The 14,588-nt window shown below is 44.5% G+C and overlaps 1 protein-coding gene and 1 non-coding gene across 5 annotated transcripts in view; both read left to right on the forward strand.

Moving 5' to 3' along the window:
* Positions 1-14,588, forward strand: part of LOC135370263 (autism susceptibility gene 2 protein-like) — a 215,622-nt gene that overhangs the window by 79,267 nt on the left and 121,767 nt on the right. Inside the window, exon 1 of one of the 4 annotated variants that reach the window (XM_064603975.1) lies at positions 5,003-5,220. The exons of the other annotated variants lie outside the window; for them this stretch is intronic. The gene's annotated coding sequence lies outside the window, so the exon portion shown is untranslated. Of the gene's footprint in view, positions 1-5,002; positions 5,221-14,588 lie in introns of those variants that run through there. 4 annotated transcript variants of the gene reach the window in all.
* Positions 9,212-9,395, forward strand: LOC135371301 (U2 spliceosomal RNA). The gene has a single exon (XR_010415558.1). It is a non-coding gene; the product is annotated as a U2 spliceosomal RNA (small nuclear RNA).

A 14,588-nucleotide genomic window follows, 5' to 3' on the forward strand; every position in this document is an offset into this window, starting at 1 on the left:
GGAAATGTGCGTCCTGGGCCGACTTCTAGGGGAACTGTACCGACATATGTCTGAAAGCGTCTGAGGAAAACCCAGGAAAAAACCCCAGACAGCACAGCCGGCACCGGGATTCGAACCCGGGTACCTCCCAGTCGTGAGAGTGAGAGGTGAGGTGAGGACGGGGTACTGACTAATGAGATGACAAGTCTTGGGTTCACAGGCTGTGCACGAGACCTGTGTCGCTGTTCCTCCTTTGACCTTTTGGGCGAAGTCTTCGGAGTTAAACCGAAGCGCCATCGTTCTTATTTGGCGAGCACAATATTTCGTGACTTGCAAGTGGTGCGTTTTCTATTTATTTGAAAAGGGAACTTTTAGGAAACTGCGTACAAATAAGCCGCGTTTACGCGAATAACGCAGAAAGCGTACCTTTATTCGAGTCGACCTTCGAAGGAGGTCGACCGACACGTCTTCGCTTACATGAGTGTGCATCGAGTCCATCGCGAAGGTGGCGCCGCGCGGTGCCACATTCGAAAAGCACACTTCTGCCGCCCTCGAAAGCTTCCTCCTGATTCAGTCCAATTGTTTCCTCATAAAAGAAGTTAAATGGAAAACAACACGTGGCACGTATCTTGTTCTTAATGATGAAAGAAGGAAAGTCACTGAAAAGGTTAGCCAGCTGTAGGAGCCTATACAGCTGGCTAACCTTTTCAGTGACTTCCTTTCTTTCATCATTAATTTCTTAGGTACTTGTATTTGTATGTATTTTGTCCTTTTTATGTGTTCCACCCTCAGAACATCAATTGTCTCGTATCCTGTTATATGTTTGCGTTTCATAGTTCTTCGAGTTCGTACTCGACTGCTGCCATGCCCAATTGTATTCGGAATGTTTTTTCTTAGGGATGTGCCAACCGAATTCAGGAATCCTCGAATCCTGGGCAAGGATTCGAGGGCGTTCGTGGGTGTTTTCTTGTTCGTTCGTTCGTTTGTTTGTTTACGTTGCTCTGGACTGAAACAGCTCAGGCAGGAACTGTTACAAGTTTAAAAGTAACCAGGTTTTGCTTTTGATTGTTGCTTAGTTTTATGGGGAATAATTCAAACTCGAGAATTTATGCGTTTCTTGCAGTCGGCGAACAACATGTTAAATAAATTACGTTTAAAAAGAACTATATGTATGTGTACATTTTCTCCTGAAACTGAAGCATTATTTCATTTGTTTTTTTTTTTTGTTAAACAAAGGTATCACATTCTACTTAAAAACACTTTTCACTAGAAGTGTTTCCTTTTTTTTTTGCATTTTAAACTCTTTTTAAAGAAAAGATTCGTGGATTCCTAGAACCTTCCTTGGATTCCGATTCGGATTCAACAATTTTTTTATTCGTCCCATCTCTAGTTTTTCTCATTAACTTTTTGTTTATTTAACGTAACAGATAATATTTATTTACAGGCACTGTTTGAATTTCATCAACCGTCTTGATTCACGGCAGTTTAGAGGATTGGATATGCGATGCGCTTTTGCAGCGAATCGGCCCGTTTACGTGGGAGGCTTCTAGTCGACAAGATGGGTTCGATACGCTTTCGTAGTACTACTGTAGTGTGTAGTACTATACAGTCGGACCTCGTTATATGAACCCTCGATATACGAATTCCCTCAACTTACGAACGGCTCCACAGGGAACCAAACTTTTTCCGTGTATCTTGACCTCGTTTTACGAACCCTCTATATCCGAACTATGAACGGATTATTAGGGAACAGACCGAAAGTAGCCAAGCCATTCTGACCTCGATATACGAACGGGCGTTATGGACGTACAGAGGACAGGCCAATGGACCGGAGGATAATGAAAGTTCCTCAGTACATGCTGCCAAAGTCGAACATACAATGTCCCAACGCCACCACGTTCCACAAACATGACTCACAATTTCCTGTAAGAGTAATTCGGGCGTTTACAGCCGAACGGTTGTGAGTTTGGACCAGGTCTCCGAGATGGAAACATCTTGCCGTTCCAAGAGAAGGCGTTCAGTCCTGACAGCCGGTGCAAGCATGATATTTGCCGTTGGAAACAGTCTCATCCACGCGCGATACGGTACTTTGAGGACCGGGTGGATGAGTCAAGTGTCAGACTTCTGTCATCTTTTCTAAACAGGACAGACCCTGCAGAAAGTATGGTGCAAAGCACAATTACGCAGTATTTTCAAAAATAAAACTTATTCAAATCAATTTCCCGTGGTGTTGTGAGGTATTTGTGCACTGCACACCTCAGACCTCGATTTACGAATACCTCGATTTACGAACGATTTTCTGAGAAACGAAGGGTGTTCGTAAAGCGAGGTTTGACTGTAGATAAGTAGTACTATATGTGGGTGGTAAATTCTAGTCAATGATCAGAAGCATGTTCGTGTGGAAAGACAGAGAGATTGAAAAGAGAAATGTGGAGTTGTTAAACCCGTCAGAGTCGGACGCATTGACAACAAAACAAATAAAAAGGAAAAAACGGCTAGACTAGTGATCGGAACTTCAGTTCCAATTCAGCTGTCGTAGTGAGCACTGCTCTAGCTTAGCCACTAAGAATCAATGCGAAATCCGAGATTAGAGGGAAGCGGGCGAAAAGACAAACAGAGTCAAGAGCTCTAGGAAGGGAACGAGGAAAAATATAAATTGTCAGTGAGCAGCACGAGCACTCGAGGCAGTAAGGGTCTAATACGGTATGGCTGACGCCGATGGTAACAGTGGAAATAAACCCTCGGGGATGTCGATGACAACTGATGGCTGCGAAAACTGCTCGGCTGCGTGCATTGGATACACTTATTGCAGGCCAGTATACACACTGACCTTTCTGGTATTGAAATGTCTGCTATGCCGTGCATCTATCTTTGTGCCTAATACGTACACAGCGGTTGCTAGGAGAATACTTTTTTTTTTCTCTCGAACTGTAGTTCAGATAGAACGTGTGACAACCTCCGCGGTGACAGTCATGAGGGGCAGAAATATTTGGCCCTTAGTTAGCAAATCCACGTAAAGACAACCACAATTACACTGCTTTGATATTTGCTTTGGTTGATATTAGGGATGGGACGAATCCAGAATTTCTCGAATCCGTATCCGTATCCGAATCCGAATGTGAATCCAAGGAAGGTTCTGCGAATCCACGAATCTTACGAATCCTTTCTTTAAAAAAAAGAAAAAAAAGAAAAAAGAAACAGTTGAAAGAAACAGAAAAAAAAAACTTCTACTGAAATGTTTTTCTGAGCAGAATATGATACCTTTGTATAATGGTAAACAAATTAAATAATGTTCACTTTTCAGGAGAAAGCATGTGCCCATATATACATCTTCCTAAGTGTCATTTATTTAACACGTTGATCATCGACAGCAGGAAATACATGGACTCTCGAGTCTGAGTTCTTTCCACAAAACTACGAAAGAATCGAAGCCAAACCGTGTTACTTTTAAACTTGTAGTGTCGGAGCTTTATTCTATGGTTTCGGCCCGCCCCGGCAGGTCAGGCTTTCGGCGAGCTACGGAGGCGCCAATTTTAAAAAGAAACAAGCGAACGTGATTGGTGGATTCGAAAGATTCGGTTCGCTGTTTCGCTCACTGGGATTCGGATCCCCAAATCTCGAATCCCTGCCCAGGATTCGAAGATTCTATTTGGCACATCCCTAATAGTTGATATCTTTCCAAGCAGCCGCGGCTGGTACGCGTTCAGTCGTCCTGTTCTGCTTATCCAGAGGGCATTAACATTTTTATCGCCGCTCGCGTCCTGTAGCTGCTATCTCCCGGTTGTACGGCGGGTACCCTATTTATGTTCTGTTAGCTCGCTTCTACTAATGTATTCACCTGGCTGACGTCTCTTTTTTTTTTTCTGCTCTCTCGGCGTACACTGACAAACAGCTGTGAATCTTGAACTGACTGTGGATTAGTTTCGGCCGCCTGGAGGTTCTCAAAAGTACACAGAAATATCGATGTAGGAATGTGTTATACATTCCTCGCGAAAGTCGTTTCGTCTGGAGAACATAGTTATACAATGGCACCAAAAATAAATGGCTTCGATGATCGCTGAGACGTAACATTTCTCTGCGGAAATCTTCCAGTTTCCGGACAGTCATCGTTTGTTGTTGTCCAGACTGTCCATTTTTAATGCGTTCGTTTAAAAATGCATGAAAAAAAGAAAAGAAGAAGGAAAGTGGAGTGGAGAATTCACCGTCTGACTGTATTCTGAGTTAAGAAGTGGGGGACACTCTCCCATGCGGTTACGTCAGTAATATTTGAATTAAAATGTGGTGTTCCTTTCTTTTTTTCTTTCTTTTTTTCTTTCTTTGAATTATAACTAAGCGACAAAAGAAAAACTCTTATGAATTATGAGCGACCGACGAAAAATTTTTACATCTTCCATGCGACCTTACATTTTCTTAAGTTGAGGGGCTGGGTTTTAGAAACTACCCAACCGCAATTTTAGCCTGCCCAGTAGTGTCACACAAGTACTTTGTTCGAAACCAATTTAGTATGTTGCTTTTTATGGCGTATACGAAAGAATACGCCGCGAGCAAAGATACACGAAACGCTGCTTTTGCGGAAGCTCGCAGGAGCTACGCATAACGTAAAAGCATGAGTCTGGGCACGCAGAGGGACGACAACGAACACACGACTCAAAATCCACCAGCTGGTCTGCATATACGCCATCTTGTCACGAGCTACACATTTCCCCACGGAATACCACGCCACCGCTCTCGCCATTTGCAACTCATCCGTATAAAGAGTTGTAGCTGTACATGTAAATGAATTGCCTTTTAAAAGGAGCGCGCGGAAGACCGCACAATCTCGCTGCGAAAAAAAGAAAAAGAAACAAACGAGAAGGACCCGTTCCGTTCGTTCTGCTATGGCGGGCTAGAACTAGCCCGCCATAGTTCTGCTGCTTTAGTTCTCCTCCTCAATACCAGATGGCGCTACGCGAGTGTGACGTCCAATGCGCGTCATCCGAAAGCGTCATCCTGCGCAGTGGCGGCGCTCGGCGGCTGCCCGTTCACTCTGCAGCGGTCGTCTGCTGGCAAGCCCTTGGCTGCCGGGAGTCCATGTCGGTAGTGCCCGTCTGGATGTTCGGATCCACGTTGCCCGATGTGTGTGGTGTACGTGTGTTGTGTGCGTCATCGTGCTGTGTTTCGATCACTTTGGATATATAGGCGCCGTGGGATACGTACATTGTGCCCTGGATTACAAGGTTTGCGAGAGCCTCGCCGTTTCGGGTGAGTACGGCGCGCAGAGCCGGCCGAGGCGCACTCACAAAAATGCCGTCCGTCTCGTCCTACTGCAGCGCGTTGGATTCGCGATGGGTTCGCTCTTTTTATGGCTCTCGGTATTGCCGAAATCCGTTGTTTCTCCGTTTCCCAAATACGAATTGCGCTCGAAGAGTTACACTACACGGTTACGCCAACCGGAAAACGTTTTCTGTTTCGTTTTCTGCAGAGTTTTTTGTAGCAATCTTCGAGCCCGTCTGCGGAGAGGTAACTACGTTTGGGGAACGCACTTTCTGTGATTAGAAATTGGGATGAGGATTATTTCTGGAACGTAGGGTCATCTTTTGGTAGCCGGTTTCTTTTCCTTCTTTTTTCTCCCTCTGCTGTTTCATCCTTTTTGCGCACGTCAATAGCAACGTAAGCGAGCAGAGCAACAGATACACCGACGGAGGAAAACACTTTCGCACACGTCCACAGTTTCATCGAATGACACTCTGTTATGGAAATAGGAGCTCTTAGCTTGACAATGCGGGTATCCCCTTACCGAGCACTTGGTGTAACAGAGGACTCCGACCAGTGCGTGGACATTTGGCTGGTTGCGTTTTATTGCAAAGCGATCTACGTGGCGGCTTGTTGCTGGGCTGCGGATCGCGCAACAGGGCCGACTTCACGGGAAGTTGTGCCTTCATGGACTTTCGGATGTGCCCGCCTTCTTTTCGATACTCGATGATTGTCTCTCGTCGGGATAATTTTCGTTCAGGTGGACAGCAGGTTCCAGGTTGGAACAAAGGTAAAAACAGAAAGGTAACATTTCCTTGATGTTGAAGGGAAACACCGACGCAAGACAGCGCGCAGTATGAGACTTGTCTTTCGCACTTCATGTTCCCTTTACTTTCTCTCTCTCTCTCTTTTCCTTCAATATCGAGGAAGTGTTGCCTTCTTCGACGTTTTATGTACGTGTGCACGACAAGCAAAGAAAATGAGCTAGAAGTGCGGTCCTGCCTCGCCTATCTGTAACTCGCAAAACCGGAAAACTAGTTAACTGGTCTGCGTGGTCGGGAGCACGCTTGCAGACATTTGAACGTGGAATACTGGAGTCAGAACCAGTGTCATTCTAATTCACTTATACCAAAAAATCGTATCAATCACTTTCGTCCTTAACATTTGCTGGCGTTGGCATTCTTCTTGAGGAGCGTCATCTCACTGTGTAAGCGTCCAGTCCTGCTCTTTGATGCCGTTTTCGTCCGAGGTCAGTCACTGGAGACCGGTGTGGACAGACAAGTAGTAGCAAGCCATTGACTTTGGCTGACCTCACTTAACCCATAAGAAGAAGAAGAAGTGATGGCTCCCGAGAAGCACGAGACGTGTCCGATTTCCACTGGGCACAAGAAGTCGACATCCGAGCGTCGGCTGTTCAAACGTTGTGAAATTATTTCTAGCCCCGAAGGCTGGGATAAAAAAAAAGAACTGGGCGTTGATGTCGCAAAGTGCACGATCTATGTCGTTGTTAGGGAAAAATCTAAAAATGTCTAATGTTCTACAGAGATTTTAAGATATTTTGTCTCGAAAAATACATCCTTTCTTTTTGGAGTAATAAACCGACGTAATGATACTGAATCTGCTTCATTCGCTGATGCGGAAATTCGCTATATTCGAACGGCGGGTTCCTTCCAGGGCGCCCGGGACAAAACGATACATGACTGTATGTCGCATCATGTGTTCGGCTGGCACATGGAGTGTGTTACTTTCATCCCTGCGTTCATTCTGTAAAAGTCGCCACACACTCTAAGAAGAAAAGAAAAACAGGTTGTAATGATACTCCTTTTGGGGACTAAATCCATTAAGACAGAGTGGAGACTGCATTTCACGCTCTCTTCTAACAGTATTACCAGGTACGTAATTCGTGTGCACGCGTGAAAATACTTGGAATCAAACCGACAAGAGTGATATATCGAGTGATATAAAATCCTACGGCATACAGGGCACAATTCGCGAAGAAAGAAGAGCTGTTTTTTTTCTTACTCTGTTTGGGTGGAAAACTGTGAAGTTGGCTGAGTTACACAGCCTTATGCCATCAGATTGACCAAGAGCACTTATGTATTGTACTGTATTGTATATATTATTTATTATACTGTATTATATATATATATTGTATTATTGTATTGTTTTTTATTGTACACTGTTGCATTCGGAAGACCATTCGTGAAGTTCAGTGACAATTTGCAGTTCCGGGGAGTAAATGGTCGGGGTTAGGGGACTAAAATGAGGAATAATCGAACCTCTGTAAGCGATAAGGGGATAAGTCGAAAAATCATAAACCGACAAAAAGGGGCCTGATCTGACGGCCGGTCCCATTGACACGCATGCATTTCCCGTTTTTTACCGGCCTGTAGCGGGTCAATAAATAGCAATACGGTCCTAAATTTTCGTTGGCAGGTGCATACTGGTATGTAGATGTCATTGCAACAAAAATAGTAAAAAGAGGATAAGTCGACTTATCCCCTTATTGCATACAGACGTTCAATTGCAGTCTTCAGTGTACTAGAAGCTGCAATTACTCCCCATTTTACTCATTTTTTTTTTTTCTCAGTCTACAATCAAAGTTCGGTACGCCGAGAGAAGTGGGGAAACAGTTCTATTGTCTCACCTGCTGCAGCTGGCTTCTGTGGTAATGCATGTGGGTTTTGGACGAAAAAAAAACCAATTGCCCTGTCAGCTCCCTTTCGTATACGCTGTCTCTGTTTGGCAGCGGCAGGGCTTCCTCGCGAGCGAGCGAGCGAGTGTTTTCGAGCACCTGCCGTGCCTTCCAGACCTGCTGTGTGCCATAGGCTTCCGCTGCTTGTCCTCCGGTCGTTAGCCCCCGTGGGACGTCTGTTGCGCGTAACGCTTTCCCACACGAGAAACGGCTGCTGCGACGATGCCGTCACGATGAATCGTATCTTCTGAAACAGCCTCAGCTTTTAAACGGAAGCCGTCGTAAATGTTTATGTCGTCAACGCCGTGTTGCTATCCGACCTGTACAGTAATGACGCGCAATAACCAAATTGTTGTAATCAAGTACCGTAATTTCACGCGTACAAGCCGCACCGCAGATAAGCCGCAGGACGCGTGTTTTGGGACGTTTTGAAAATTTTCTGGCAGATAAGCCGCACCCGCAGATAAGCCGCGGGGCAATACGAGACGACTGATTTGTGCGACAAAGGAGACCATAGAGAAGTCCATAAACCCTGTGGTCCATACTCCGGGATCGGCACAGTGTACAACAGAGGAGATCAGTTCTGGAGTTCTACCAAGATCGGAATTGTGCCCTTGTCGGGTGTTTTTCGTGAACTGATGGGTCACTGATCTTCCAGAAGACGTGAATCACTGCCACCACTTTCCTTAAAGCTGCTTGTGGGAATGCACCAGGAAGATCAATCTACTCGAATGTGGACCCGTCCCTGTTACGCACTGTTCGTGCATCGGCAGGGCAGTGCTGTTCCAGAGACACTGTCGGCCCTTTCGTTAAAATCGGCGTATGGGGAAAATACCAGGAAAAAATAGTCATCAGATAAGCCGCACCGGTGGATAAGCCGCAGGGCGCCCGTGAGAAAAAAAAATCGCGCATCAGCCGCCGCTAATACGCGTGAAAATACGGTACATGTTTCACTAGTTTTGCTTCAAGACACCCGCGGAGGCAGGTGCCGCGACCGTGACCAGAGCGAAAAATGGACGTGCAATATTTATCGCTTCTCGGCCTTTTGGCTAAGATCAAAGTGTGGTGTGTTCTACAAAGGACATTTATAGCACGCACATTACTGGTGTGTATGTAGTACAACTGGACAAGACAACAAGATGCCCCTGAAAATGCTGCCATCGACACAGTTGTGACTGTAACTGCAACCCATAAATATTGTGAATACCGTAAAAACAGACAGTGTAAATAATACCCCTTTCATTGTAAATAATCCTATAAATACGTGTATACTATTGTAAATAATTCTAAAATATATAATTTTAAATAATGTTTCAAACTCACTAATAAAACCAATTCTGTTCTTATCAGCTTAATATCTGATACGAGCCCTATTTGGACTCACTATATTAATCTTTGTTTTGGCCCGAGACAGTGTGTCTGAAGCTCGCCTCGGCACTGTGAAGGGTTGCCCTGCTATTGCACTACCTCCAGGTGCAGCCCACCCGTCTCAAATCAAAAGAAAGAAAAATTCGGAAACAGCACCAATAAGCATAGGAAGATGAGTACACAATCTGCTGTGGCTCATCTCATAGAGTCAACAATACAACAATAATTACTATTTCTGTATTATGCTGTTGTAACTCAATTACGTTTCAAGTAATTTGTGATGCACTGAGTGTTGCTTTCATAATTACTTCCCGTGCGATATGGTATCAGTTTCACGAAGATTTACTAATTCGTCAGATATACATGGCGTTTTTTTTTTTTTTTTGCCATTTTACTGCGGCATTTTTGCGGCATTCAACAGATTCCTGTCACGCTCTTGCAGCATCAGTACAGGCAGGTTCTTACTGCTACGCAAATATTTCTCACCGTCGTACTCCGCAAGTTTGTAATTTAATTTGTCTTTTCAGTACATACCTCTATATTTATACTGCGTTGCTAGGGGAAGAAGAATAAATGTATAAATCAAAATTATATATTGAAATAAACGTGACTCTATATAATTCAATTTTTAAGGCAACCGTATTTGTAATTAAGTTACAATTCTCATTTTGTAGCTGTAACTGCCTTTATGAGCCTGTAGTTGTTGCAAGAAAGGATTTTTTTTTTGCATTTCTGACTGCAAATACTCGTACGATGCTTCGCCTGACGCGCGTGTAATGTCCGCAATACGTCCGCAATACGGACACTTAGTTCTTTCGTATGTACACGGTTCCAACGGCGTCTGGCTATTAATATTCTTGATACAATGTTCATAAAATAGTTGTAATAAGAGCAGGAACCGAGTGACCCGTGAACTCCGTGTTGACAAGACGGTTATTTGTCGACTCGCTATCATCCTGAAAACGGGTCCAGATAAGATTAGAGATCAGCGGGGATAAGATTTAGGGCATTCGCATCCGCACGGTATCCGCGACCGCACTAGTTAAAACACGTATCCGCGCGGATATTGCATATATCAGCGGTCGTTGCATTTGTACAAAAATAGTCACCGTGATGGCAGTGTGACCTCGCAGACGTTTTCATTTTCCCGCATAAAAATTTGTCTCAGGAACTTCGCCATTGATTTGGACCGCGTCTTTCTTATTAACAAGCTGCTGGTGTGATTAGGGTTGCCACCTTTCGCAGTGAAAAATACCGGCTGAGGGAGAGGAGGTGGAATAGAGGGAAAGGAGGAAATGTACGCGGGAAAGGGAAAGTAAGTGAGGGGTGGACAGTATACAGACAGAGAGAAAGAACAAGCGTACTGGCTCAAGACAACAATGATAATAATAATGAATAACTAAGAAAACGACTGGTGACTACGGAGTTGGGTCTGTGCTCCAGATTTATTCAAGCTGCAGTGGAATGCTGAAAGGAAAACCCCGTAAAAAACCCCTATGAAAGGTGTCGTGCCACAAATACCGGCAAAATGCTGCCGGTATCACCTTCCTACCGGCAACCGGCAGAGAGAGCAAATAACCGGCCGTGCCGGTAGAATACCGGCCTGGTGGCAACCCTAGACCGTGTGATCCAGAGAGGTCGACTGTGCAATCATCAGTGATGGCCAGTAGTTAACTACATGTAGTTAAACTACTAGTTAAACTACCTGATTGTAGTTAAAAAGTAGTTATCAACTACTTGCAGAAATGTAGTGGCAACTACTAGTCAAACTACTATTTCGGGTAGTTAACTACAGTAGTTAGGTTACTGCAGGTGCCAACTACTACCAATTTTGCCGCAAGCTTTACGGCTCGATTGTGCTGCCGACTTTTACCTTGAGCTACATGTTTGGATGAGAACGGAGGTGCAGAACAATTGTGCCGTGCACTATAGAGTGGGGTTGGTGTTGATGGACAACTATAAGTAGTTATAGATGTAGTTAAAGAAGTAGTTTTAACTACCTCCACTGAAAAGTAGTTGAACTACTAGTTAAACTACTCCATTGCGAAGTAGTTAGTAGTTATAGTTAAACTACTGTAGAAGTAGTTAGTGGCCATCACTGGCAATCATAGCCAACCGTGCGATTAATGTTCGCACAGAAACACGTCACCGCCTCTAAATTGTAAGTATATTCCAAATGCAGCACATTAGCGCGTCGCGCTGGAGACGACGTCCATAATGTCGGGAGACAACTACTACGCGCCCCTGCAGACAGTGTTCTTTAAAGAGGGGAGCAGCTGTTCCCAGACGGCGTAAAATGGCTCACAAAGGGGGGCTATTCTGGGCTCTCGGGGAGGAGAAACCTGTCAAGCGAGCACAATACCTTGGCGCGCCGTATCCAATTTGTCATCACTCCAAGTGGGCGGTGGAAGAAACTCCTTGTAACCCATACTCGCGTGCCGTCACTCTTTTTTTTTTTGCGATGGAGCGAATAAACCGCTCAGACAAAACAATGGGGGGTATAGTGTTTGGGGACGTTGTCCTTCAAATCGTTGCTGGCGTGAAAATTGAGCCACAAGCCTGCGCGCTCTTCTTCGTTTTCTTTTTTTCTTTTTTGGAATGTGCGACAAGAAAATGGCAGCGCGTAGCAGTTCAATATTTGTACGCATCTGTAGATAGGTATATGGTACGGATCGAACGACGTAAAGTACGGTATTATTTTTTCGAAAGACATTGCGCGTGTTTTGTGGATCGATAAAATATCGACACCTTTCTCGCGGATATAGAATGTCGATAATTCCGTCGATATTTATCGACGTTTAAGATTACGACATCTCAGCACCTCTATAGTAACCACGTGTTCGCACGAGCGACATCTTTACGGAATATTCTATTAGCAGAAAAGGCGAAGAACTGCATGCATATATATACCGGGTCGGAAAATTGGGAGATGCTCATATAGCATTTTAGATCGTTAGCAGTTTACTTCGGTTCGAAATGTGATTCGTAGTGGTGGTGGTGATGGTGAAATGGCTCGCTTTGTGTTACGTCGTTAACTCTAACATCAGAGAGAAACTGATGTTCTGAGGCTGGAACACATAGAAGGGACAGACACAAACAAAGCCTCAAATTGCCTAAGAAATCAACGATGAAAGATGAAAGTCACTGAAAAGGTTAGCCAGCTGTAGGGATCGAACCCACATCTTCTGGATTACCGGATTACTTTAATCCTTCAACTCTAACATCGCTAAGCAGGGATTACTCGTATCGATATACGAGGACTCTGTTTACGTGCGGTATAAATAGAATACAAATGTAGGTGGCAAATCAACATCATGGCAAATCAACATTTTATTGACTTAGTTAGTTACTTTGCAACACATAGCGCAGTCGAAGAAAAGCCGACAGTTCTCTTATGTCATCTGTGTTAAAAACAGGTGGTTGCATTGTAAGATCAACCTGTTTCTAATACAGGATTTATAGGAGTTCTGTCCTTTTTTTTTTTTTTTGACAGCGCTTCGTGTTAGAGATTATTTCTACAGTTAGCGTAGGCTACGTACATTCACGTTGGGTGGGCCGGCGGCTGTTTCAAACACGTTGATTATTCAATCACTTCTCGTATCACAGCAGGCTCGTAGTCGAAGAGCCAAGTCGCTGTTGTGGACAGACGTTCTACATGGCGGAACCGTCTGATCATGGACTCTCTTAGGGTACTAAAGAGAGCTTTTTATTTTGTGTGTGTTTTTGTATCAATTTTCCCCTCAATTTTTCCCGCCGTCCCACAAAAGGACAAAGCCAAAGCACTTTGCGGCTGGGCCCATTATAATTGGTAACAAACTTCAGTTCTGGCATAGCGTGGGCACGGCTGCGCCAATGGACACAAAAGTACAAAGACGACTCTGAGTCCAGCAGTATACCCTGCATTTTGGGGTTGAGGTCAATGAACGTGACAGGCCAGTGTTGATTGGAAAGCACAGTCGGACAATATTTTCCAGCACGGTCAGTAAAAGAATAGAATAACGTGATAAGGGTGGGGACCTGTGGCCTACGATTCTTTGTAAGTTGAGCTCAACATTCTTGGTAACGAGCATCCGTTCTGGCATAACGTGGTACGTCTCTAGGGGCAATGGACATAAACGTGCAAACGCAAAAGGGGGACTCGCCGCCGTAACTTACAGCACAAACTCAGGATTTTCTCGCTTGCATTTTTTTTGTTCGTGTGTGGTAAGAAGAGAGAAAACACCGAAAAGTCTTCACTGTTACCGGGCATATTACTTCCTAACTTAACACTACGTACAGCGCAATCGTTCTGCAATGAACATGGTAAGGGATAGTCTTTCTTTTCTGTCGGGGGATCCTGACCAGTATGACGCTTTGACTGGTTGGATCTCTTGAATCGCCTGTCACGTGTCCGGTTTGATCTCTTGACCGAAAGCGCAGCCACATCATAGGTCTCTCTCCCAAACAAACGGGCAACATTTCAAGGTGAAGGGCACGCGATTTCTCCTGCGGACCAATGCCGATCAACGAATACCCCCTTATTGCTGCCCTGTAATTGGACGAGGACTTGGTCACGTGGTTTCTCCAAACTTTACCCTTTCCTCGGCACAGAGACAAAATATCGTCGCGTATTCGCGGTACTGCTCTTCTACACGTTAATTTTATCTGGCTTGTTGTAGCAATCCCACATTGCTTTGTATGTATTACTGCTGAAGACAAATACACTATCAATTAATCAATCAATCCTTTGCGGCAGAACACTGAATGCAGGTTCATGTAGATGCCTGTGTACCGTTCTTGACATTTATCCCGCATGACGCGGGCTGATGTGTCACCACTCCTTTAAACACGTACCCATTCAGAGAGATTCCATCCCGTAAAGACTGTGATACTCTGTGGTTTGATAAATGTGGCTTCATTGCATTGCGCACACACCGTATTGCTCACTAGAGTAGAAAAAAAAAAAAAAAAAAAACGTTTTCCTATGTTTCATATTTGGCCAGGTTTTGGCCGTTGAACACACGTACCCGTCTGACTCTGACGTCAGAACTCCGGCCATCGCCATTGGTAATCATAAGCACGTGACCACTCTCGCGCTTCCTCGCTAGCGGAGCCGTCTGCCGGTTTTCTGCGCGTCTATTATTCCTATGTGTGAAACTTCCTCCATTTCATTTTATTTATTTTATTTGCAAAGGAAAGGAGGGCCAGGTACAAAAGGAAGTGGAAACTTGGAAAGCAGTTTCACATCGAAGCAAATAATTGCATTTTATATTTGTCCTGAATAACTTGAGAGACGAAGTGTCGGAACGCCATTACTTTTCACAAATTTCGTGAA

Source organism: Ornithodoros turicata, chromosome 10 (assembly GCF_037126465.1).
Source record: "Ornithodoros turicata isolate Travis chromosome 10, ASM3712646v1, whole genome shotgun sequence".
NCBI classification, from domain to species: domain Eukaryota; kingdom Metazoa; phylum Arthropoda; class Arachnida; order Ixodida; family Argasidae; genus Ornithodoros; species Ornithodoros turicata.